Genomic DNA, 26,253 nt, shown 5'->3' on the forward strand with positions numbered 1-26,253 from the left:
CATTCACACACATATTCACACACACACACACACACACATTCCCATACATATTCACACATACATTCACATGTTCACTAATAGCTATTCCTAAATATAGACTAATACACATTCCTATAGAGAAAAATGCTAAGAAAATTGAAGAGAAAGTATGAATGAGAGAATAATGATGACGATGAGAAGGAGAAAGAGGAAAAATAGAAAAGAGAGAGGGAGAGAGTCAGATGAGAGAGAGAGTAAATGAGATAGAAATGAAGAAATAGTGAAAGGGAAGCAGAGAGACAATCAGACAGATAGATACTGTTTTTTGCTTGGACCATTTCACCATTTTTTTGTAAAATGAGAATCCAACACATTTTAGCTTAATCCTTATTTCCTCCTTCACATGTGTGTGTACATGCACGCACACACACACACACACACACACACACACACATACACGCACACACACACATATACACGCACACACACACACACATACACACACATATACACACGCACACACACACACGCACGCACACACACACACACACACACACACACACACACACACTCTCTCTCTCTCACTCACTCAAATATACCGTATCTTACTCTCTGCTGCTATGGGCTGTCATGACTGTCATAATCAGTTATTTCGTCACCATCTTCAAGACAGCCCTTTCAAGATGCTGGTGTACATGATAATGAAACATGTTTACATGAACATGTGGGGCTGGTCCCACCAAAAAATACAGGAAATTTTAACTGAACATTCACTCTCAGTACTGTCATGTGGCAAGGTTTTCTTTAGGCTTTTCTGCCCTTAATCCTTGATTTTAACACTGCTGCAGGTCTGTGGTTTAACTATGCAACACAGGAGGATTTAACTCTATGAGGCATGACTTACTTATATAAACTAATACAAAAAAAAAAAAAAACCCAAACAGAATAAATAACTTATTTATGGACTCATTAATTATGGACTATTGTTTTGTTATGAAAGGTACACACCCATACATATGCATACCCATACACAAACACATACACACATACCCGCACACACCAGCCACATATACCTATAAGATAATTCTCTTTAATCTCTTCCCTGTAATTCAAGTAACCACTTGAGATATGTAGGGTGTGTGGGTATAAATGTATGCATGTGTGTGTGTGCATGCACACATGTATGTGTGTGTATGCATGTGTGTGTGGGTGTGTGTGCATGTGTAAGTGGATGTTTGTGCAAGTGTATGTAGATGAGTGTGAGTGTATGTGGATGTGTGAGTGTTTGTGTGAGTGGATATGGATGTGTGTGTGTGTGAGGGTATATAAATGAGTGTGTTAATATATGTCTGGTGCTGTAAGAGGTAGTTTCTTATAGTGGGGTTAGGGTGTGTCTTAGTTCCTCAAACGTTGGTAACATTTTCACAAAGTGTCTCTCATTGGCCATAGTATGATCTCATTACAAAATGTCTTCTGGCATGAGAACAGATATTTTCATTGAAGAACTGGCACACAGCAAAACTTGGTTTCTCTAGGTTGCTTTCTTTGACTGTGTGCATGAGTGTGTGTGTGTGTGTGTGTTTTGGGAGGAGGGATGGTGACGTACTGGGATTTTAGACTTGAGCAAGACATTTGTTCCCTGAACACATAAATACACACATGCATACATTCTCATTAACACTTACACCAATACCACCATCTATATATATATATATACATATATATATATATATATATATATATATGTATATATATTTATATATTTATATGCATACATATACACAGAGAGAGAGACTATAAGTGTTGATACTGCTTTTATAAATACGTGTATTAACAAACATATACACACATGCTACACATGCACCATTGCTGTTGCATAACCACTACCACTTCTTTCAGCTTACACAAAAAAACAAACCTTGACATAATACACACACACACACACATCACTTAGCTCCATTCATACACACCTAAACAATACCACATGTAAATCCCCATGGAATTTAAAAGTACATATCTCTACCTACCTTTCCTTCTTTCAAAATATTTAACAGTTTTAAAAAAAAGATAAGTAGTGATGGAAGGTGTTCTTTGGCCCCTGGACTACCTACCCTATTCGAGCAGGTTGAAATCAGAAATGTGATCAGACATGAGCATCATATTTTTATTTTCCATATATATTTTATCCAGTAGTATACTACTATTACTACTACTACTACTACTACTAATAATAATAATAATGATGATGATGATGATGCTTTATTGTTGGCATAAGGCCACTGATATTTAGGGAGGACAAAACTGATGTTAAGGACACCAAGTACTTTACTGATAATTAATTTATCAAAGCTGGGAAGGACAAAAGATTAAACTCTGAAATTTGAAATCAGAATGTGAAGAATAGAGGAATTTAACAAAATACTGTAAGATGTTTCATGAAGAAATTACTGGCAGACTTTCATTTCTGGCACAACAACAATAGTTTCAAATTTTGGTTCAAGGTCAGCAATTTTGAGGGAGGGGGATAATCCAATTACGTTGAGTCCAGTGTACAACTGGTACTTATTTTATCGACCCTGGTAGAACTTGAACTAAGAACATAAAGATGGACAAAATGCCACTAACAATTCTGCCAGCTCACTGCCCCCTCCTTTGCCTTCTTCTTGATGATGATTCAAATTTTGGCACAGGGTCTGCAGTTTTGAGGGGGAGGGGACTAACCAATACCATCAACCCAAATACTTAGCTGGTATTTTATTTTATCAACCCTGAAAGAATAAAAGGCAAAGTTGACCTCTGCCAGATTTGAACTTGGAGTGTTGAGACCTTGAATAAATATCACAAAACACTTCTTCTGATATTCTGATGATTCTGCCAGCTCACCGCCTTTAATAATGGTTCCTGATTTAGGCACAGGGCCAACAATTTTGAGGGGTGGGGTTAAGTCAGTACTATCAACTCCATCCAGTACTTGACTGATACTTTATTTTATTGATTCTCGAGGAAAGTTAAGGCAAAGTTGACCTTGACCAGATTTGAACTCAGAATGTTAAGAGTGAAAACAAGGCTTTTGTTCAAAGGCATTTGTTCAAAACATTGTCAATTTCTTCAAAACTCTGTCAATTCTGATAATCCACTACCATGATAACTATGGTAGTAGTAATATTAAGAAGAAGAATGGTAATAGTAATAATAATAATCTTATCTACTGTGGGCCCAAGGCTTGAAATTTGTTGGGGTGGAGCCTAGTCAATTGCATCAGCCCCACTCAGTGATCAACAGATACTTATTTCATTGGCTCCAAAAGGATGAAAAGCAAAGTTGGCCTCCACAGGATTTAATGGTAATGACAATTGTAATCCTTTCTACAATAGGCACAAAGCCTGAAATCTGTTGGGAGCGGGGCTACTTGATTACATTGACCCCAGTTCTCATCTGGTATTTATTTCATCAACCCTGAAAGGATGAAAGCAAAGTTGACCTTGGTAGCATTTGAACTCAGAGTGTAAAGGCAGATGAAATGTTGTTAAAGTTGACAGCCACAAAAGTACCATCAGCTGGGCCTGTCCAAAATACATATGGTTTGATGAAACAATTTTGCTTGCACTTGTTCTGTGTTTGAACATTTGCTGACTAATGGAATTTTGTTGAACAACTATTGAAGTATTTAGGACAGACCTATCAGCTAAGTCTGTCAACCCTTTTCTTTATTTTTGGCTCTGTTCATTCTTTTTCCACAAATTCTATATTTTTATTAACAAGTAAAGTTAATCGCCACAGCAATAAGGCTGTTCAATGTTACTACTAGTTCAACCCCAGGCAAATCTTCTGCTAGCTGGTTATAGATGTACCCTGCACCCTGTACATATATATTGTCAGCAGGGGAACGAACCCCTACCATCCTTCAGCATATGGGATCACGAGACTGATTTGGTTTTGAGCTAGTTTGGTCATCCTTAGTTGTGAACACTTGGTCGCCAGAGAGATGGCCAGAGTCCACTCCAGCATATATTTTTATTGTTTCTAAGCCTTAATATTTTTGTAGCTGGGAGGCAGGGATTCATGACATATACCATGACCAAAGGGATTTGGTGCATGAAATTAAGTTGTTAATGATTACTGAAAGTGCTGTGCCTGTTTCAAGAAACAATCATCCATTCCATCTACATCAAATTCACAGACGAAAATCACCTCTTGTGTTTACCTTTTTATTTTTATTTGATCTTTTTTCATTTTTTGATAATGAGCAATTCAAATACCTCATAGAGCAAATAGGTTTTTTTCTCTTTTTTAACATAATGCTTCATTTAAAGAAAGAAAAAATATAAATATTTGATTTGGCGAGAATCACTCACACAATCTTCTAATACCTAGCAGCTATGATGAAGATAAGGAATTAAAATACCTCAGGAGATTAAGCAAATGATAAAACTGTCTCTGAAAGGTTTGGCAGTGCCAAATTCATCAAGATGCCACAAAGAAAGTTTAAACCTTTTATTACTATATTTCTGTTGAAATACATTGCCTTTGTTTCAATTAATTTTGAAAACAATGACAATTTTATTAAAATAATTGTCATTTTTAATCTGGTATTTGGAACATAAATTGACATAAAATTGACATAGAACTTGATTCGCTTTAAAACAGCTAGCTTGCAACATACAATGAGGAGTAATATTTATCCTTACTACAATGTGAATGTTCTCTTAGAACAAACTACACTGCGGTAGATACCATGAGAAAAACTTACATATTGGCATTTTGGTACAAAATGCAAGCTTGTTTATATTGCTAGCAGGAAGATATATCTCCACCACCTCCTGTGCTGAGACCATGAGATCATGTGATTTGAACTTTTCTTAGTCTTGTCAATGACAGACACTTAGCTGCTAGAGATAGCAGCAGCTCAGTGATATATAGAAAAACAGTGCCAGAACAGGTGCTGGTGCTGCAATTAGCTAGTGAGCTTGTTAAAAGCTAGGGATGGTCTGGGTTGGTATCATTTCAATCAAGCCCTTGCTTAAGACCAAATTTCCCATAATTCCCTATTAAGAAGTCATTTTCCCTCTAAGGTAGCCTCATGATCCACAAATATCAAAATTTCCCTACCATATGGAATATGTTTTGTGTGTATGATAAAATTAAGGATATGAAATTAAACACAAACATGACTCCAGCATGTTTTTGCTTATAATTAATGTATTTATTACTAAATTACCACTGATATACTGGCTTCATGCAATCCTGATTCAGCTCACTCATTTCTAAAAATAATTTATCTTTTTCCTATGTAAAAAAAACTATTGCCTGTTGATGAAACAATTGTCATAGTCACGCAGTTATCACCATAGACACCAGCCTTATCATCATCATCATCATCATAGGCACTATCAGCATCAGCATTATATGATTGATTTCTAATTATGGCATTTTGGCACAAAACAAATTTTAGGTTTTAATCCTGTACTTACCTTTTATCTCTCTTTTGTTTCAATCTGCAGACTGCAATCATGCTGGGGTACTGCCTTGAGGAACTTTAGTCAAACTTACAGACCTTAATACATATTATTTTTCTGTAAAGTCTGGTATTTGTTCTATCAGTCACTTTTGCTGAACTGCTAAGTGACAGGGACATACACAGTTGTCAAGTGGTAGTGGGGGACAAACACATATGCAAACACACACATACACACATACACACACACATAAATATATGACAGGCTTCTTTTAGTTTCTGTCTGCCAATTCCACTAGCAAGGTTTTGGTCAACTTGAGGCTATTGTAGAAAACACTTGCTCAAGGTGCCATACAGTGGGAGTGAACCCAGAAACATGTGGTTGGGAAGCAAACCTCTTACCACACTGCCATGCATGCACCTACGATCAGTATTTATTTTACTGACTCATGATAGATAAAAGTTGAAGTCAGTCTATGTGGGAATTGAACTGAGAAAGTAAAGGGACTAAACTAAATACCACTAGTCATTTTTTCTAATGCTGTATTAATTCCACCAGTCACAGCCCTGATAATTAACAGTGATTTGAAACACAGGCACATATGTAGGTGAGGTATGGTTGATTGTATTGACCCCAGCTCTTGACTAATAGTTATTTTTATTGAGCCCTGCCACTCCAACAATGAAAGGCAATGTTGGCCTCTTCAGGATTTGAACTCAGGATATAAAGGACTCACAACATCCTCCCAAGTTATTTTACCCAGTGTTCTACTGATTCCACCACTTCACCATCCCATCCTCCACCACCACCATCATCATCCTTATTAAATATATCTACCCTTTTGTATTAACCTTACACTTTCTTATAAAACTTTCTTATCTCTGTCTTCCAATCTCCCCCGCCCCACTGTTACTATCTTGTTACATCAACTGGCATTTATTGATTTATTGCAGGAATTAATTAAAAAAAAAAATTGGGGCTTTTTTCAGTCTTTTGATATCTGCTGTAAGTGTGTCATATTTATCTATTACGTAGAAAGATGAGGAAAATTGGTAGGAGGAGATGAAAGCTAAAGAAAGGAAGAGATGTCAGTCTGTTAGGTTGGATGAGAGTAATTGTCTCATTAACTGGCACCAACCATATGCTGGCAGCTTTTAACAACAACAACAACAACAACATCGACAATAATAATAACAATAATAATAGTGATGATGATGATGGTGCTTATGTTTGAAATCCTTGCTTATCATTTTGTCTGCAGCAATGGTTTCATTTCGTAATCAACTTTAAAATTCTTATATGCCTTGGCACTTGCACACATGTGCACACACACATGCACACATACTGCAATCTTACATTTCATACACATACTTGAGCAGTACAATATTATAATTTATACATACACACTCTATAATCTTTCAGTTTATATATATATATATATATATATATATATATATATATATATATATATATATATATATACATACACACTAGGCTTACACAAGCAATCTACGCACACGCACAATACAATTTATACACACACACACTGTATTTATCCACATATGATATTGTCTTGCACATTATACACACACACATACACTTCTGCATCATATGTACACAGAAATTATTATATACATACATGTATTACTGCATCACTTGACTGAGACACATGCACACAACATATGACTGTTTCAGTTTTGTTTTTAAAAATATTTATTTTACATTTTAACATAAAGATTTTTTTTGTCTAAGCCTTATGTTATCAACTCACCCAAGACTGCTCCTGGTTATATGACACAAACTTCATGTTTTAAAGTGATCTAAATCAAAACCCATCAAAATTTCATGTTAATTTTGTTCTAAACACCAGCTTAATAAAGACTGTTATTTTACCAAATTCTCTATTATTTTCAAAATAAATTGAAGCAAAGGAACCTTACTTCAGCTGAAATATGGTGACAAAAGGGTTAATTTTCTTGAATACCTTCATAAGTAAGAAAGAAAGTAAAGGGTGTTTCCAAAACCTTTCCAGTTCTCTTTTTTATGGAAAGATTCTTGAACATTCCATTCCTCATCTAATTTGTGGTATGTTTTGTCAAACCCCTCATAAATTTGCTGCAGCTATATGCTATGTGTGTGTGAGTGTGTGTGTGTGTGTGTATCATATTTATATGAATTGTTTTTGATGTTCTGATTATGTCAAATCTCCGGAAAGTACGAAAGGAATTTTTCTTACCACAATTCCTTATATATCCAAACTAGTTATGTTTCTAAAATGGCATATTCCATTTTTGCTGTTTGTTATTATTGTTGTTGTTGTTATTGCTATTGTCTTCAAATATATTTTTGGCTCCCTCCTATAATCTAACCTTTTCTTTTTTATCTTTTACTCTCCTAATTTGCAAAGTTACTCTCTCTCTCTCTCTCTCTCTCACACACACACACACATGCACATACCTACACATATGGGCACTATTTTCAAGTGAAATTTTGTGAAAGTAATAATAAAACTGAATGATATAGACTTTAGGGTTAGGCATAATTTTTCTACAATTTTCTGCTTAATTTTTGCGCAGTCATCATCATCATCATCATCATCATCATCACTGTGTTTTTCTAACCATTAATGCTGTTCTTATCTGTATCACACTCATTATTATTAATTTTTCTTGGAATCTGTTAATTCATGGAATGCAATTCATATTTCCAGTTCTTCTCATCATCTCTTTTCTCTCCATTTTCTGTTTATTTTACATTCGTTTATTTTATATTTTTTGTCATTTTTCTTTATGATTGTTTCTTCTTGTACAATTTTCTCATTTTTTTTTTTCTTATATTCTCCTTTGTTTTCTTTCCTATTCAAAACATTTTTGTGTCTGTCTGTCTTTCATTCTTCCTTGCTTTCTTTCTGGTGGTTTTTGTCTTTGGTAACAATCCTCGCCTCTACCCGTCATCATCGTTATCATCATCTCACCGATGCGCTATTATCATTGTTTTCAACAATAGTTTTTCCTGTAAAAGACGCCAATCTATTTACATTATTCCTTGAAATATCATTTCCCAATAATCATCATGATGTTTGTTTTTCTTTTTTCTTTTCCTTTTATCATTGAAACCTACCTTTAGTAGTTTTCATATTGAAATATTTGTTTTCTCTCTTCCTCTCCTTTATTATTTCACCAAGAGCAGTGGGGAGGGTTCAAACCTCATCCACCAACCATTCATGTTGTTACTGTAATGTTTTACGCAATAGCAACTTTATTATTCTAGCCAGTTTATAGAATTTGGTTTCTGCTTATAAATTCTAAGGAAATCCTCTTAATTCTCTCTCACTCTCACTCTCTCTCTCTCTCTCTCTCTCCCTCCCTCCCTCCCCCCCTCCCCCCCCCTCTCTTGCTCTCACAGAACTGTACATTTTTAAACTCTGCACTATGCTTTTTAATATTTTTTGTTATTTAAATTAGCAAGAATAAATTTGTTCTCTATATATATATGTGTGTGTATGTATGTATTCCCTTTGTCTACCATATACACACAGACATGTGCACACAAATAGTGAAAGACAGTATATAAAAGAAAGCAAAATGGGATAAATGCATGATTGGGATAATTAGTTTGATGAGTTCAAAGAAGTGGAAAGAGTTAATTGTGATGTTTTGGACATTATCCTTCATTGGAATAATTTATAGACTGCTAAGGAAGCATAAAAACCAAGGAAAAATAGAAAAAAAAATCTAAAAGAAGAAATTCTGGTGAAAATGTAGACACCAATGCTGGCCTGCACAATTGTTGTTCACTGAAGTGTGCTAGTGGCCCGTAAATAGCACCATTTGAGCGTGATCATCACCAGTGTCACCTTACTGGCACTTGTGCCGATGGTGCGTTAGAAAATCATTCATGCGAGATCGTTGCCAGTGCCACTGGACTGGCTCCTGTGCAGGTGGCACATAAAAGACACCATTTTGAACGTCGCCGTTGCCAGTACCGTGTGACTGGCCCTCGTGCCGGTGGCACGTAAAAGCACCCACTACACTCTTGGAGTGGTTGGCATTAGGAAGGGCATCTAGTTGTAGAAATTCTGCTAGATCAGATTGTATGTATATTTAAATGTACATATATATATATATATATTCATATATCTATGTACTTCATCGTCATTCTGTTTTCTATTCAGTCTCTTTACCAACAACTGACATGAATTTGTTAGCACTATCTCTGTTCCTCAAGTTCCTCTCCTACCACATTTTTTTGTGTTTGTGTTTTGAAGTGTGAAAATTTTATCTGTAATTGTATTACGCTTGTCATTTGTGAATAGCTGAATGCCCACTTCTCCAGGAGGTGGATGGGTCATCATGGTCCCCATGAATGGCTAGCCAGGAGTACTGACTTAACACCCCGTGACTTCTTTCTTTGGGGTTCATTAAAGGAACAAGTCTATTGTACCAAACCAAAGACTTTGCAAGAACTAAGAGGGGAAAATACAAGAAGTTATGTCTTCCATCCCACAAAAGTTCTTGGTGAAGTCAGTTGATGTAATTCCTCAGCGACTCAAGAAGCTGGTAGTGACATCTGGAGCCCATATCGAATTTTGTATAAAACCTCATACTAAAAGCTTTCCTCTCATATCTGTTTTTTTTTTTTTTTGTAAAAATTTCAACCAATAAATAATTTATAAGTATTTTAAAATAGGGAGTTACTTTTCAATCACCCTGTAGTTTTTCAGAGGGTACCGAAAACCTTTTAGTGCTACTGTCATGATAAAATGCACTCAGTGCACTCGGTATAGTGGTTAGTGAATAATTGGATGGTTTGACAGGGTCCAGTGGGTCCAAGGATCGCATCATGCTCCACTGTCTGCTTTGATTTCTACAGCTTGATGCCCTTCTTGATGACAACCATTTTATATGTACTGGATGCTGTTTTCATGCCTCCAGCCAGCACTAGTGAAGTTGCCATGCAATCTGCAAGACTTCAAACCCTAAGTGGGAAGTTTTACTCAAGGAAATGAGAGATTAAAGTTTGTGAGAAGGGATCAGAGTAGAACAGGTTTCTTGTTACAGAAAAGCTACATGACTACTTACATTTTAGAAGAGAGAGTGAGAGTAACCAGGTGGAGATAGAAAGCAATGAAAATAACAATGATAAGGTGTCCAGATATGAAGTGAATCGAAATGAGTAGGTAGGAACAGAGGAAGCAGAGGTGTGGTGGATGGAGGTTGCCAGAATATATGGAGAGTGAGATATGGGTAAGGGAGATTATTTAGGGATGCATGAGTTGGGGGAGGTAGGGTAAGTGGGACATCACTGGCAGTGCAGGGAAGAGAAGGGGGAGGAGGAACAGAATAGTAATGATGGTACAGTAGACAGGAAGGAAGAGAGAGAGAGAGAGGACATGTGGTTGAGTAGGTTACAAAAGTAGCTTCAAAAAGAGAGGCACAATGCCTGTCTGTCTGTCTGTCTGCTTGCATGTATGTATGTGAGTATGTATGTATATAAAGTGTATCACTCATGTTATCAGAGAAGTTACTTTGTGATATTCGAGGGGTTGCAAGGCAATTAGTATGTCTGATGCCTGTTAATACTCAGTTTATAAAGCTATAAATTAATATTTAATAGAAGTCCATGTAGAAGGAGGGGAAAAAGTGTTCTGCTATGAAAGATTGGAAAATTGCATTTGAGCCATGATGTAGAACCTATTTTAAAAAGGACAGAAAAGAATGTGTAATTAGTGTTAAAAAGCATCTGGTGAAACATCTGGACTAACTGCCAACCTTCTCCACAACTACTATCTACTTCATTATTAATAGTAATTATTATTTTTAAAGAATCATAAAGTAACAAATGGGTGTAGAATTGTGTAGCCATTTGAAAGGACTGCAGTATATGACTGGTACATATGTTATAAGCTCCAGAGAGACAGAAGGTGAATGTGATCCAGTATTTATCATATTGACTCTAAATGGATGAACAGCATTAGGATTTGAAGTCAGAATGTCAAGGGATATAACTAAAAACTGCAAGGCATTTAATCTGGCACTGTACTGGTTCTGCTATCTCACTGTCCTTACATCTATTGATGATGATGATGGTGGTGGTGGTGGTAGTGGCGGTGGCTGTCGTCGTCGTCCTTTCTACTGAAGGTGTAAGGCCTGAAATTTGGTGGGGAGGGGACTAGTCGATCACATTGATCGCAGTGTTTCACTGGTACTTAATTTATCAACCCCAGAAGGATGAGAGGCAAAGTCGACCTCAGCGGAATTTGAACTCAGAACATAGCAATGGGTGAAACACCACTATATATTTCATCCAACATACTAATGATTCTGCCAGCTCACTGCCTTAATAATAATGATAATAATAATAATAATAATAATAATAATTAATGCTCTGTTGCAGTACCAAGCAGTAGCTCTCATGGCTTCTGATCTTAACTCATCGGAAGTGTAAACACAAACATTTTCTATCTTGATGTAAAAGATGTGCTACAGCAGATATTCTGCTCAGTACCACAGATTTGTTTGTCAGTTGTTTAACCTTAACCAGTTGAGCATGTCTCTTAGTGGTTGATGATATTGAATGCCTACCCACTCTCATCCAGCATATTGAACAATGCCACTACTCACATAGCAAGGTGACTGTCAAACTTTTCTCTGGTGAGAACTATGTCAGCAGCCTATAATTATTCCTAAATAATTATAATATTCCTAAAAACAACCAGTCCTGATCTCTCAAGAACTAAAATGAAAAGAAAGGGAACTAAAGATATAATAAACCACTGTCCATATTCTAAACTTCTTGATGGTCTTACTAGCAACTTCATACTTACAAACAACCCTTTGACTACATGGTTGACATGTTTCTCACAAACCATTTGTCTAAATCAAGAGTTAGCAGAGTAAGTGCCTGGTGATGGTGGTGGTGGTGGGGGAAGTGTCTATGTAGCTGTCTAAGTGGGGTCTATAAACACTTGAAATGAATATTAAAGGTGCTGAATCATTAGCAAACTATTTTTCCAATTTGAATAAGAATCAATTCAAAAAGGTCTGTCTGAAATACAATATGGAAATTCAAAATACCTTAGACGATATCATGTTGACATACACCTAGTAAATATACAATGCCAGTTGGCCAAAGAATTATGAATAAGCACTCACTTTTCTTGAAGACAATGTAATAGAAACACTCATTGATAGGGTGTATTTATTATCTGTTTACAGTAAAGTAGTTTTAGTTATCAGACAATTTTGAATTTACTCTAATTTCTTGCCACATATCGATACAGCAACTAAGCACATTTCACATTAAATATTCCAACTACATTAATATAATAGAACTGAATTTTGGCTGTTCTTCATGAATTTTGTTAAATATTCTCATTAAACTTCTTTGAATATTTTTTTTATTAAAAAGTAGTAATAACATAAAAGAATGAAGGAATTATTATCTTTAAATCAAGACATTAAATTTTACTTTAGAAATTTACATGATGGGAGTTAACAAGTTATCAATAATTCCATGAAGTGGTCAAATGATATAAGAAGTTGTTTGAGCAATAATCTAGTTTCCTAATCATATTTGAAACTTCAGAGCCTCATCAATATATGCATAATCAAGTGACTTGCTCTCAGTTACGTTTCTTCAATGGCAATATAGCTTTTGTGGTCCATGCCTTAGAACAAGCCAAACTTGATTTATCCAAGCTAACCTTATCCTTTGCTAACTCTCTCTTACTTTCAGCACTTAGTTTGAGGCCTCTCCATATGCCTCTTCTCCAGTACCTCTCTTTGTCTGTCAAGAAGATGATAAGACCAGTATAACATTTGGAGTAGCACCATTGAAATTGCCATTTATGGCTGATGGTATTGCTGTTATCATTGGTTGTTTTACTTCTCCATTATATAAGAGTGTGCATGCATGTGTATTTGTATTTGTGTGTGTGTGTGTGTGTGTGTGTGTTAGTACATGTACACATACATACTCATTAGTTTAAAGTTGAATTTTCACTGTCACTCTTTCTAGTTTCTTGTTACCTTGCATGTTCTACAAACTTGAACAAACAAATGTATTTTCTTTCATTTGTACATACAAATACATACATACATACATGCATACATGTGTGTGTTTGTGTATACACACATACATATATGTATGTGTATAAATATATATGTACACACATGTATGCACATGCGCATACATACACAATGATTAAGAGAGAATATTTATAGGTTATCTTGTGACAATCTAGAGGTTAGTCCTAATTCTGTCTTGATTCCAATCCTTTTATCCTTGTAGAATGGTTTCAAAGACAGCATATGAGAAGAAAACAGAAGAAAATTAGGAAAAATTGGTTTCTAAAGGCAGCTTCCACTCAAAAATTATTGTTGCTGTTGCTTCTTCTCAATCTTTCTTTCTCATCTGAGGTTATGTGTGTGTATTTGTATGTGTGTGTTTGACAAGAATTGTAATGTTTTGGTTTGTTTTGCAAGTGAAATAAAAATGGTATAAAATAGAAATAAAGTTAATAAAACAAATGAGATATTAAATTAAAATTTAATTTAAAAACTTTCAAATCAAAAAGTTGCATCCCAAAAGGATGAACGAAGAATAACAGAAGCAAGAAGAAACAAATACAAAATCAGTATAAATAATGATGATGATGATGACCAAAACATAAAACAAGCAAAAAATTAGGTAAAAACCAATATCACAGAAAATCAAATATAGTCAGCAAACAAATGGAAACAAGAAAAACAAATAATAAAATAATCAAACAACTGTAGCAACAAAAACCAAATTAAAAATACGACTAAAACAGTATCAAAAGTGAAGTATAAATCTTCCATTCTCTGTTGTAAAAAAAAATAAAATTGTTTCAGATTTTGATAGAAGGTTAATTATGTTGAGGAGAGAGGGGTTTAGTACTATTGACCCCAGTACAAGACTGGTACTTTATTTTATTGATCCTGGAGAGAGAGAGAGAGAGAGAGAGAGAGAGAGAGAGATGAAAGAATGAAAGGTAAAGTTGACTTCCGTTAGATTTGAACTCAGATCATAAAGAGCCAGAACAAATACCAAAAGGTATATTGTCTGATATTTCAATGATTCTGCTAATCCAGCACCCTTATAATAATGATAATAATAATAATAATAATAATAATAGTCCTTTCTACTATTGGCACAAGGCCTGAAATTCTGGAGGAGAGGACTAGTCAATTACATCACTCCCAGTGTTTCAGTGGTACTTAATTTATCGACCCCAAAAGGATGAATGGCGAAGTCAACTTTGGCAGAATTTTTAACTCAGAACATAGCGATAAAGCATTTTATCCAGCATGCTAACGATTCTGCCAGCTCACCATCTTCACAAACGATTCTGTCAGCTCGCCATTTTTGCTAACAATTCTGCCAGCTAATCATCATCATCATCATCGTCATCATCATCATCATCATCCTTTCTGCTGTAGGCCCAAGGCCTGAAATTTGGTGCTGAAAGGATGAAAGGCAAAGTCAACTGTGATGGAATTTGAACTTCAAATGTAAAGTCGGATGAAATGCTACTAAGCATTTTGCCTGACATGCTAACAATTCTGCCAGCTTGACACCTTAATAATGATAATTCTTTCTAGTATAGATAGAAAGCCTAAAATTTGTGGGGAGGGAGCTAGTCAAGAGGGCTTCCTTTAGATTAATAATCCTTCTATAGGCACAAGGCCTGAGATTTTAGGGGAAGGGGCTAGTCAATTGCAGTGACCTAGTACTTGACTGGTACTTATTTCATTGACTCTAAAAGGATGAAGTCAACCTCAGTGGAGTTTGAACTCCGATCATAAAGATCCAAAATAAATGCTGCAAAGCACTTTGTCCAGTGTGCTAATGATTCTGCCAGTTTGCTGCCTTTATTCTAATAATTGTTTCTTCTATATGCATAAGGCCTAATTTTTTTTTTTTTTTTTTTGTAGGAGGTCTAGTCAATTACATTGACCCCAGTCAGACTAATGATTAAGGATTAAATGTTTTATTCCCTCTCAGATTTGACTTTGAGTTTTTTTATTCTCAGTGGCCAGACCTTTTGAACTTTCCACTCCTTGAATACATACCTATATATATTTATAATATAGGTGCAGATATGGCTGTGTGGTAAGAAGTTTGCTTCCCAACCATAGGGTTCTAGGTTCAGTCCTGTTGTGTGGAACCTTGGGGAAATGTCTTCTACTATGTCCTCAGGCCAACCAAAGCTTATGGAATGGATTTGGTAGACAGAAGCTAAAAGAAGCCCATTGTATGTGTGTGTGGGTGTGCTTGTATGTTTTGTTTTCTCCTTGTCTTGACATCACATAATGATTGTAAATGAGTGTCGTCCTCTTGTAAGCAGTGTCTTTCATGTTCACTGTTTTGTGAAAGCATGTCAGGTCATGGGGAAAATATTACCTTACTTGAAAACAGGTGCAGGTTGATGACAGGAAGGGCTTCCAGCCATAGAAAATCTGACTCAACAAACTCCGTCAGATACATGCAAGCATGGAAAATTACATTAAAATGCTGATAAAGATGATATATATATTATTTTTAAGCAATAATGTCGTTGACAGTGATTTTGAAATTTCAGCTATTGTCCAATGATGGCTTAACTGGCCAAAACTTCCAAGTCACTGTCAACAACACTCTTTTTTAAGAATTATAAATTCATACTTTACAAAAGTATAGGGTAACCCATCAAATTAATATAAAATTGTTTTTATTATACCTAAACAATATATCTCACATGAGTGAGTGGACAGGTGAAAGAAAGTGGTACTAACACATTTGGTAGGAGTTACATATATTATTGTATAACAGTTTGACTTGGTTTCATGCAACTTAAAGATTTGGAGGTTTGGAGACTGAACCCCAGGTCATCAGGCATTTGGAGATCAAGTATCAGGAAATGAGAAATTTTCAATATGGCTTCTAGATTTTAGGTTCCTGTTGGTCAACTCAGATCATGTGGTGCTTTTTATTGGTTTGGAATTGACTTCAGATCTTATTTTTATTCTGGGATCCGCATGATCAGATAAGATGTTGGTAGACAGCCGTTGTTGCAGCCTCTAAACACTGCGGAGACAGACACTGACAGTGTCATGTTTGACCATGTGGATCAAAGAACATATATAAAATTTGATGTTATTTCCAAACCAATTACACCACATTACCTGAGTTGACCAATAAAGGCCTAACATCTAAAGGTCATCTTGAATTTGTCTCATTTCCTGTTACTTGACCTCCAAGCCATGTTTGTTCTATGAGCCTACAAACACATTAAATTGCATGTGTGTGTGTCTGTGTTTGTACCCATACATTATTTGTTATCAAATTGTGTGTGTGTGTATATATATATATATATATATATATATATATATAAAATTTATTAATGAGGGTAGAAATTGGTATTAATCAATTTGAACCAGTGGTCTAGCATATTAAAAAAATCCGAAGATTAAAATTATATTACATACAAAAATAAGAGGAATAACCAGCAAAAGTGGACTCCTATATGCTAGAAATAGATGCTGAATCATCTATTTGGTATTTTTTCATTTGTCTTTCCCTTTTGCAGTCTGTTGTGTCGCTGAATTTTTACTGAGAACATATATATATTTTTTTTTTCGTGGTTAGATGATTCGGCATCTATTTCTAGCATATAGGAGTCCACTTTTGCTGGCTATTCCTCTTATTTTTGTATGTAATATATATATATATATATATATATATATATATATATATATATATATATATAGATAGATAGATAGATAGATAGATAGATAGATGTACATATACATATTTACACACTTACATACACATTTATATGTAGATATACATATGTACATACACACACACAGGTATAATGATGTTGCCACTCCCAAGATAGAGGAGTTGTTATCTTCATTGAATTCTTCTGTGTGAAATCACTGTATCCTCTATGTGTGTAACAGGGTAGTTATAGGACTTGTTTCTTAAAGCCTGCAAATTTGACCCAGCCCATGGAATTTTAACAATACTTCCTGCCTGAAGCACGTTACCTGTGACTAACTTATATGTTATGACGGAACATGATTTTGTTGTTATGGCAGCTGTAGTACTTGAAAGCATATACAATTCTTTAGAGTGTGTGTTGTGGAGATCTTAGAACTGTAGGAAAATGAGGGTGAATACCCACAAGATTGTTGTTACAACCCTAACATTCTCATTCTTAAATGTTTATCACAGCATCAGAGTGATTCATGCACACACACACACACACACACACACACACACACACACACACACACACACTCACACGTATTTAAGTAAAAACACACACTTCTAGAGCACTGCCTTAAAGGGTTTTAGTTGAAGAAATCAACCTCAGGATTTTGTAAGCCTAGTACTTATTCTGTCGGTCTCTTTTGTTATGGGGACATTAACACATCAGCATCAATTGTCAAGTAAGGACAAGGGTACAAACACAGATACACACACTTAAATACACACACACACACATATGTACTAAAGGCTTTTTTTCAGTTTCTACCTACCAAATCCACTCACAAGGCTTTGGTCAGCCAGAGGTTATATAGTAGAAGACACTTGCTGCCCAAGTTGCCATGCAGTGGGATTGAACCTAGAACCATGCAATTGGGAAGCAAGCTTCTTACCATACTGTCACGCCTGTGCATATATATTTTACTTGTTTCACTTATTAGGCTGTGGCCATGCTGGAGTACTACCTTAAAGCATTTTAGTCCAGTGTATCAACCCCAGTACTTGTCTTCTTTTAAAGCTTGGTACTTATTCAGTTGGCCTCCTTTTTGCTAAACTACTAAGTTATGGGGATGTAAACACACCAACACTGGTTGTCAAGCAGTGGTGGGGGACAAACACAGACACAAAGACATACACACACACACACACACACACACACACACACACACGTAAGTGTACAATGTGCTTCTTTCAATTTCTGTCTACCAAATCTACTCACAAGGTTTTGGTTGTTCTGAAATTATAGTTGAAGACTCTTACTCAAAGTGCCCTGCAGTGGAACTGAACCTGAATCATGTGGTTAAGTAGCAAACTTCTTATCACACAGCCATGCATATATATATATACATATATATATATATATATATATATATATATATATATATATATATATATATATATATACATATTTGTTTTGCAAGATTTTTGATGTGAAATCGTGTGTTGAAACAGATGTTGTTGTACTTGGGGATGGTCATATTGCCAGTTTAGCCAATAAAAACACACGCACTGTATATTTGGTGTTAATTTGCTTCAGCTTTATATTACATTAATCTTAATCTTATTTGGCCGAAATAAGATTAAGATTAATGTAATATAAAGCTGAAGCAAATTAACACCAAATATACAGTGCATATGTTTTTATTGGCTAAACTGGCAATATGACCATCCCCAAGTACAACAACATATATATATATATATATATATATATATATCATCATTTAATTTTGACAGAATTGCTTGTAACATTCATATGACAGGTTTTCTGTGGCTGGATATCCATGCTGTTGCCAACCCTTACCTGTTTCCAAGGGAGGTATTATTTTCTCATGGCCTAGCATGTTTTTCATAGAAATAAATACCATCACTTCTAAGCCAGTGATGTTTGTTTATAGTCATCAGTATACACACACATACAGCTAGCTTCTTTCGGCTTCCATCTTCCAAATCCAGTTACAAGGCTTTGGTTGGCCTGCGGCTATAGTAAAAGACACTGTATCTGAAGGTATCACTCAGTGGGTCTGAACCCGAGGCCACATGGCTGGGAGCAAGTTTCTTAACTACATAGTCATGCTTGTGCAGCATGAAATGATAGACATCTACCCCTGGACTAATATATCCTGTCTTTACCTTTCACTCATTTTTATGATTGACTTTGTATAAAACAAAAGCATCTGTTACAAAATAATAGTATTCTTGCTTGTCTGTTGGTCACATAGCATCATCTACTCTTTTTGATTGGTTGTTATTGATTCATAACATATTGGCAGCATTTGTGCACTTTCCTGTCTTTTTCTCTTCCATTCTCTTAAATATCATTTATTTTGTCACCTTGTCCTCTCACTCTTTCTCTCTCCCCACCTTTAGATCAGCCTGATAAATATCAAACACTGATTTTCTCCATTACCCTGACTGTTGTCTTAACAAAATATTTCATCTAACCTGTTATAAGTTTTGAGTGGTTTGCTTATCACTCTCTCTCTGATTCTCCTTCCCTCTTATTCCCCCAACCTATCTCTCTCTGTCGCCGACACACACACACACTCTCACACACACACACATCTCTTTATCTCTACCCTCTTCCTCTCTTTTATCTCAAGTTATCAAGTAGTTTAGGAAATACCATTTCAGTATAGCTCCCAACTTTCAGTTAAACCACTGAACATGTGAGGACACCTACTTATCACTGATACACACACACACACACACACCACACACATACCATCACCACACAACCATGCATAAATATGCATAAATGGGTTGTAGAGACCTGCACATGTTGATAGACCCACCTGTACATTTGCACACAAGAAGGTAAAAATTTACATACACAAAAACAACACACTCAACTGTACCCACTCACATGTGCTTACACATACATTGATCTACTGCAGGTGACTTCATTCACACACACACACACACACACACACACACACACACACACATTTATGTACAGCCACAAATTAGACATGCTAACATCCAAATATGCAACTGTAAATTTCATTTCTGTGAGTAATTAATTCGTCAATTTCCTCTTGGTCATGGGTTTGTATAGGAAATATAAGAACAGCTCAACAAAAGCTAACCTAAACAATACTACAGTTGTTGAAATAATTTCCTTTGGCGTCTTGAGTTTCTTGTGTTTCATTTCATAATCTTGTTTCTGGTGCTACAACACAGTTGACTTATATACCAACAAATACTTATCATTACAATATCAAACGCTGTCATCACAACAAAATTAAGTCTGTTAGAATCTGAATTTCTTCACTAACAGTTTGTCACATGACAATGTCCATTAAGACAAATACCTACCACTGGCAACATTAACACAACACGTGTTAATTCAATAGCCGTTGGCCATGTATAGTCACAGTCTCAGTGACACCCATACCATGCCCATTCTCAGTATATGACAGTAATCGACCTCATAGAGGAGAACCACCGCTCCAAATACTTATTAAAGTAAAATATTTAACCAGATAGGGTTTAGCCATTTATGTTCATTCTGTACTTAAACTGTTAGTGAGTACTTTTCCCTTTCCTCTCGCTTCTACTGGGACACATTTATGATACAGTGGCCAAGCACACTTTCAACTTTGAAGTTACATTTCCTCTGGCTGTCAGGACTACAATATGGTGGTACTAAGAATGTGTTGTTTTTATTTTATTGCCAAAACATGTTTGGAAAGTTTATTAGTAAATCTAAAATGAATTCACTCTACACTTGATTTGTTTTCTAAGTTCATGCACATGTGCATGTGCATGCACACACACGCATGCATGCGCACGTAAAATTAAATGTATTTTACTGTAAAGGTAGATCAGGGTCAGCAGACATTCCAGTGACCTTGTTGGGTCATACATCATGACTAATTAGGCAATCGAGTGATTGATACTTCATACATTGAGGTATCAGGGAATCTACCGTAGCAACTTATTCATAACCAATTCTGACTCATATGAAGTGAAACTCATTGGTAAAGCTATGTAAATAAATGTTGTGACATTGGGAGAAAGAACAATTTGTTTAGCTGAAAAAGTAGTGGGCTAAATATTTGTTGAAATATTTGTAGATATGGTTATCAGATATGCTGGTGACAGATAGATATCAACAGTACTGTTTACTATATATAAATGGTGAGTAAGAATAAGAAAATAATTCTTTTGAAGACCTAATAGGTGACACAGTTTGTCAGAGAAGACAAGATAATAATAATAATAATAATAATAATAATAACAACAACACCAGCCAGTTTGGACTGCACTAAAAAAGCATTTAAGCTATCAGTAGAGTCTACAAGCTAAGGTATTTCACTTGTAAATGCAAAGCAGCTGGGAGGATAGAGAGAAATAAGAATGGATGTAGTAGTCTGTTAGGCAGTGTCAGCTGTGTGTGGGCAGGATATATTTGTGTTTCTGTAAATGCTTCTAGAAAAGATGGAATCCTGCTGTTAACACAGTAATCAGAAACAGGCCAAACAAATAGACTACACACTGATAGATACATCTGGTAAAATGAGAGTGAATGGTACTTGGGTAATTGAGGTTTAAGACTGGTATCAATTAGTAATATACTACTAATTGCATAGACGAATTAATTGAATTCTGATGAAATTGATGAAGTATGTGGTCCACTGACTCTCTAAGAAAGCTACTTTAAATTTAACAAACAATATTGGGAGGATATGAAGGTATGAACAAATAGAATATATTAAAATATAGTTGCTCAGGTTTCAGGAAGTCATCCCTATGCAGGTTGATCTTGTATCAGAGGCGGGACAGAACATGAGAGAGTTTATTCTTAAGTAAACATAAGTGTCTAATTAAATACAAGTTGCTGTATCTATCATTTTCCAATCTAATTTCAGGTATCGAATGTTGATGGTTAGTAAACAAGTTAAGTTTGAAGCCATAGAATTCAAATCTAAAATTTAAAATTATATGCAAATAAATGTGTGTGGACAATTAATAAAATTGATAGAATTTCAATGAATTATTTATTCTAAAAATGGAATATCATCAACACAGACACACACTCTCACAATTTAGAGCGGTAAACTTATTCCAGTGTTTGATATTTAATTGATGAGTAGCTGAAAACTTGTTGAAATATTGTGGTTGCAAACAACAAAAATTGAAATAACAGCTAATGAACTGACTTTCTATATTTGTATATCTGTACAAAAAAAGTGTTTAACATAGATAAATGTTGGTTTTGTATATCTGCACAAATCTATCAAAAGAAACAAAATTTAAATCTAATTGTTAAAGCTGTGGATTATAAGAAAAAAACAAACCAGTTTTGAGTTCCTTAAAAATCACTTGAATGACTTATTCCAGAGGTGCTACTTTCAGAACTATTAATAAATCATATTTTATGATAAAATATCAGCTAAAATATTAAAACCAAAATCAAAATAAATGTTTACTAAATATGCATTTGTAGGTTTCAAAACTAATTTCCAAACCTATTATGTAGAAGTGTGCTAAAGTGACAGTTAATATCATTAGAAGGTTTATAGTATAATATTAATTATATTGCTGTATCAACAAAGGAAATATTGTCTCCTCCTGGGAGCCTTATTTCTATTTGTTTTTATATTTGATTTGAATGTTTGCACAAAAAATTATAGAAAAATTGGAAATGCAGATTTGTGGAGCGTTATGATCAAAATGGAAATTTACTACTTCAAGTATTTCTCTTTTATCAAGGCAATAGCACAAAACAGTATTTTTAGATGTTTCATGCTGGTGAAACACCAATCTATTTATAAGAACAATTTTGTTTTATTTTGTTTAGAAAAAAAAAAATCAATCATTGTTACTGTATTCTGAATGACTGTTTTATATTTCAACTTAGTGAATAATTCTTTATTCAGAACTCAATTTCATGGTTAAAAAGAGGAAAGGGGAAAAGCCATTCTGTAAAATATTTGTAATAACAATTCCTTCATTGGTCTAAATTTACTCAATGATCCAAAACACAAGCAAATAAATATATCTGGTCATTGACATTTACTGATGTACAACCTAACCTATTGAGCAAGATTAACATGTTTAATTTTTATATGAACCATTCATATGCAGACAGTTATCAGCACAAAAGCAAATATATATTTCTGTTTTTGATTTTATATAGTAACTATTAAATGTAATTTTGATTGGAAGTGACACCTTCCTCTATCTACAATTCATAGGAAAAAGAAGCACCATTTAGTTATACATACATCCTCAATCATAGAGAAAAATTACTTCATTAACTTTGGTTTTGACATAGAAATAAATTGATATTATTTCTAGCGTGCTGCAAGATCTCAGCTAAACTCACATCATTTCAAAGAACTTAAAATACATTTAAACTTAGTGATTAATTATTTTGAACTCTACCTTACAACTGATGAGGAAGTACTCCAAAGAATTATTGGCCTGTCAGAAGTAATGAGTAGGATGTCTTTAAAACTTAAGGAGTATTTAAAGGAAGAAATGAAGATTGAGTGGGGGAAAGAAAGACCAAATATCAAACACATCCTTTCCTCTAATCCTAAGCTAGAAATTTATTCACCAGGAACTTTGCAAGAGTTGCTAGCTTAACAATTTTGTTTTCTTTCTTCTTTTTTTGCCACTTACTTGCCTTTGTCTCTCTCTCTCTCTCTCTCTCTCATATGTACAGAAAATAAATTGAGTTTATGTATGTAACGCACATAATCACAACATTTTATTTCCTTATTTTCTTTCTTTCAATAACTCTGTGCTCTGTATCAGTTTATTCCCAGCATCATCAATACCAGTAATGTCACTTGATACTAATGTCAATCGCGACACTTTGTCATGTACGGATCTCAAAACAAATGTCGACACGGACCTTGCTGAAAATGCTAACATTAACTTGAGCAAGAGCAGTCACACAAACTTGAAAAGGAAAACAAACAGTCTCCCAAGTGTAGTGTTTGTACTAACATTACACAATAGCAAAAATGCTAATAGTGATTTCTCACTTTGGCACAAAACCATTCTGTCATTCTTCCAATATTGATTTCTAACATTGGTACAAGATCCTATGGCTTGAGAGAGTAGAGCTGGCTATTTCAACTCCAGTACTTGAACGGTACAGACATTATTGATGTGGAAGGATGAAAGCTAAAGTCATTCATGGCAGGATTTGAACCCAGAACATAGAGATATAACTAAATATAGCAAGGCATTTTGTCCAAATACTCTCATGATTCTGTCGATGTATTACTCGATGTATTTCTTGATACAAGCAACTAATTACTAAAGAGAAACATTTAAACAAATTAGTAAGAGGACTTTTAACACACTTGGCAATTACAGCTAACATCATCACTAAGTAGTGACATGACTAAGAGCATCAAAGCTATTATAGGATTGTTAATGTTAACAGTACAAGTGACAGTTGTTCACTGACATTTATCATAAACAAGAACACTAATACTCAACAGTAACAGGACTGTTCACTCACACTCATCATAAACAAGAACACTAACACTCAACAGCAATACCAACACTAAACAGTGATAGAAATATTGACACTAATTTATTAACAACTAGCAGAAATACCCGGCGTTGCCCAGGTTAAAGAGAATAATGAAATCTAAAAACGCTGTCTAGACTACGCAACCCTCAACTGTTAGTAGCTATGATACCATATTTCTACATTAATAACTCTCCAATCCATGCCAGCATGGAACATAGACATTAAGTGGAATGCTAGAAGAAAGTTTTCAACTCATATGTATATAAAGTAAATACACGTAATTCAGAAACACGTTTTGTGTATTTTAGTTTGTAACCAAACACACAGGTACAGATTATAAATAATGAAAGGCCAATTTTGGTGATTCATTTGACAGAGGTAGTAGATAGACAATGCGGTGATAAATCTGAGGTTGGATCTTGAAAGTTTGGATGAATGCTGCCTCAGTTAAATCTCTTGTGGTTCCAAATGATGTCATTTGTAGTACAGCGTCGTATTGTCTAATTTTGTTTTGCAAATGTTAGGAATCTTGGTCAGTTGATGATAACAGTTTCTTCAATAGCTCTGGAGGTTAGGGATTGTGGAATTGTTGGGAATGTTTTTAACTTTGGTGTTATATGTATTGCTTGAATTTCTTTGACATATGAAATATATGTATTTTCACTGGGTTTGTAAAAGAGAGTTGTGTAGTTCTCGAGTTTTAGGGATTCACACAGACACACAGACAGACAGACACACATTCTCATCTTTATATATAGAGATATATATATATATACACACACACACTCACCCAAACACACGTATATATATGTATATCAATTATGCACCACATTGCAGAAATCACAATGTAAGTATATCTGAAAGGGTAGTCTTACACTGTTGTACCGTTGAATTACAAATAATGCTCATCTGTTATGTTTGGGTTAAAATTTCATCAACATCAAAAATATATGAATTTTCATAGGAGTTATGGCCGTTATGCATAGAATGTAATTTCCAAATTTCATAAAGATCCATTCAGTACTTTTGACATAGTTTTGGACAAGAAAACAAATGACTAATGTGTGTGTTTGTGTCCATGTGTATGTGTGTGATGGGTGTATATATGTATAGATATATGTATGCATGTATATATATGCATATATGTGTACATATTACATGTACATCTATATATATATATACATCTACACATATGTATACATATAGATCTATATATATATATATATATATATATATACATATACGTGTACATATACATCTATATGTATACATATACATCTCTCTCTCTCTCTCTCTCTCTGAAAGTATCTGTCATTACAGTATCGAAATGTGATTGTTTCAGTTAGTGGAATAGTTTCATTTTTAAAGTGAAAGTATTTGACATGAGTGTTTTTGTTTCACTTTTGACATGTAATACTTAAATAGTGGAGGAGATATTATGTTGCCGTGGGCTCGAACTCTGCAAGAAGTTAAAAAAAGTTTTTGACTAAAACACAACTGGAACCCTAAGTAAGGCATCTGTAAAATTTGAATGAAATTGGT

The 26,253-nt window shown here is 34.7% G+C and overlaps 1 protein-coding gene and 1 long non-coding RNA gene across 8 annotated transcripts in view; one reads left to right on the top strand and one right to left on the bottom strand.

Annotated features, from left to right (window-relative positions):
• LOC106882356 (ubiquitin-like modifier-activating enzyme 6) overlaps positions 1-26,253 on the top strand; it is a 417,419-nt gene that overhangs the window by 81,422 nt on the left and 309,744 nt on the right. The gene's annotated exons all lie outside the window — the stretch shown is intronic.
• LOC128248919 (uncharacterized) overlaps positions 1-26,253 on the bottom strand; it is a 44,007-nt gene that overhangs the window by 12,238 nt on the left and 5,516 nt on the right. The window contains exon 1 of one of the 4 annotated variants that reach the window (XR_016243443.1): positions 5,451-5,597. The exons of the other annotated variants lie outside the window; for them this stretch is intronic. This is a non-coding gene — a long non-coding RNA (uncharacterized LOC128248919). Of the gene's footprint in view, positions 1-5,450; positions 5,598-26,253 lie in introns of those variants that run through there. 4 annotated transcript variants of the gene reach the window in all.

The sequence above is a fragment of the Octopus bimaculoides genome, chromosome 10 (assembly GCF_046866305.1).
Source record: "Octopus bimaculoides isolate indiv1 chromosome 10, ASM4686630v1, whole genome shotgun sequence".
Classification (NCBI taxonomy): domain Eukaryota; kingdom Metazoa; phylum Mollusca; class Cephalopoda; order Octopoda; family Octopodidae; genus Octopus; species Octopus bimaculoides.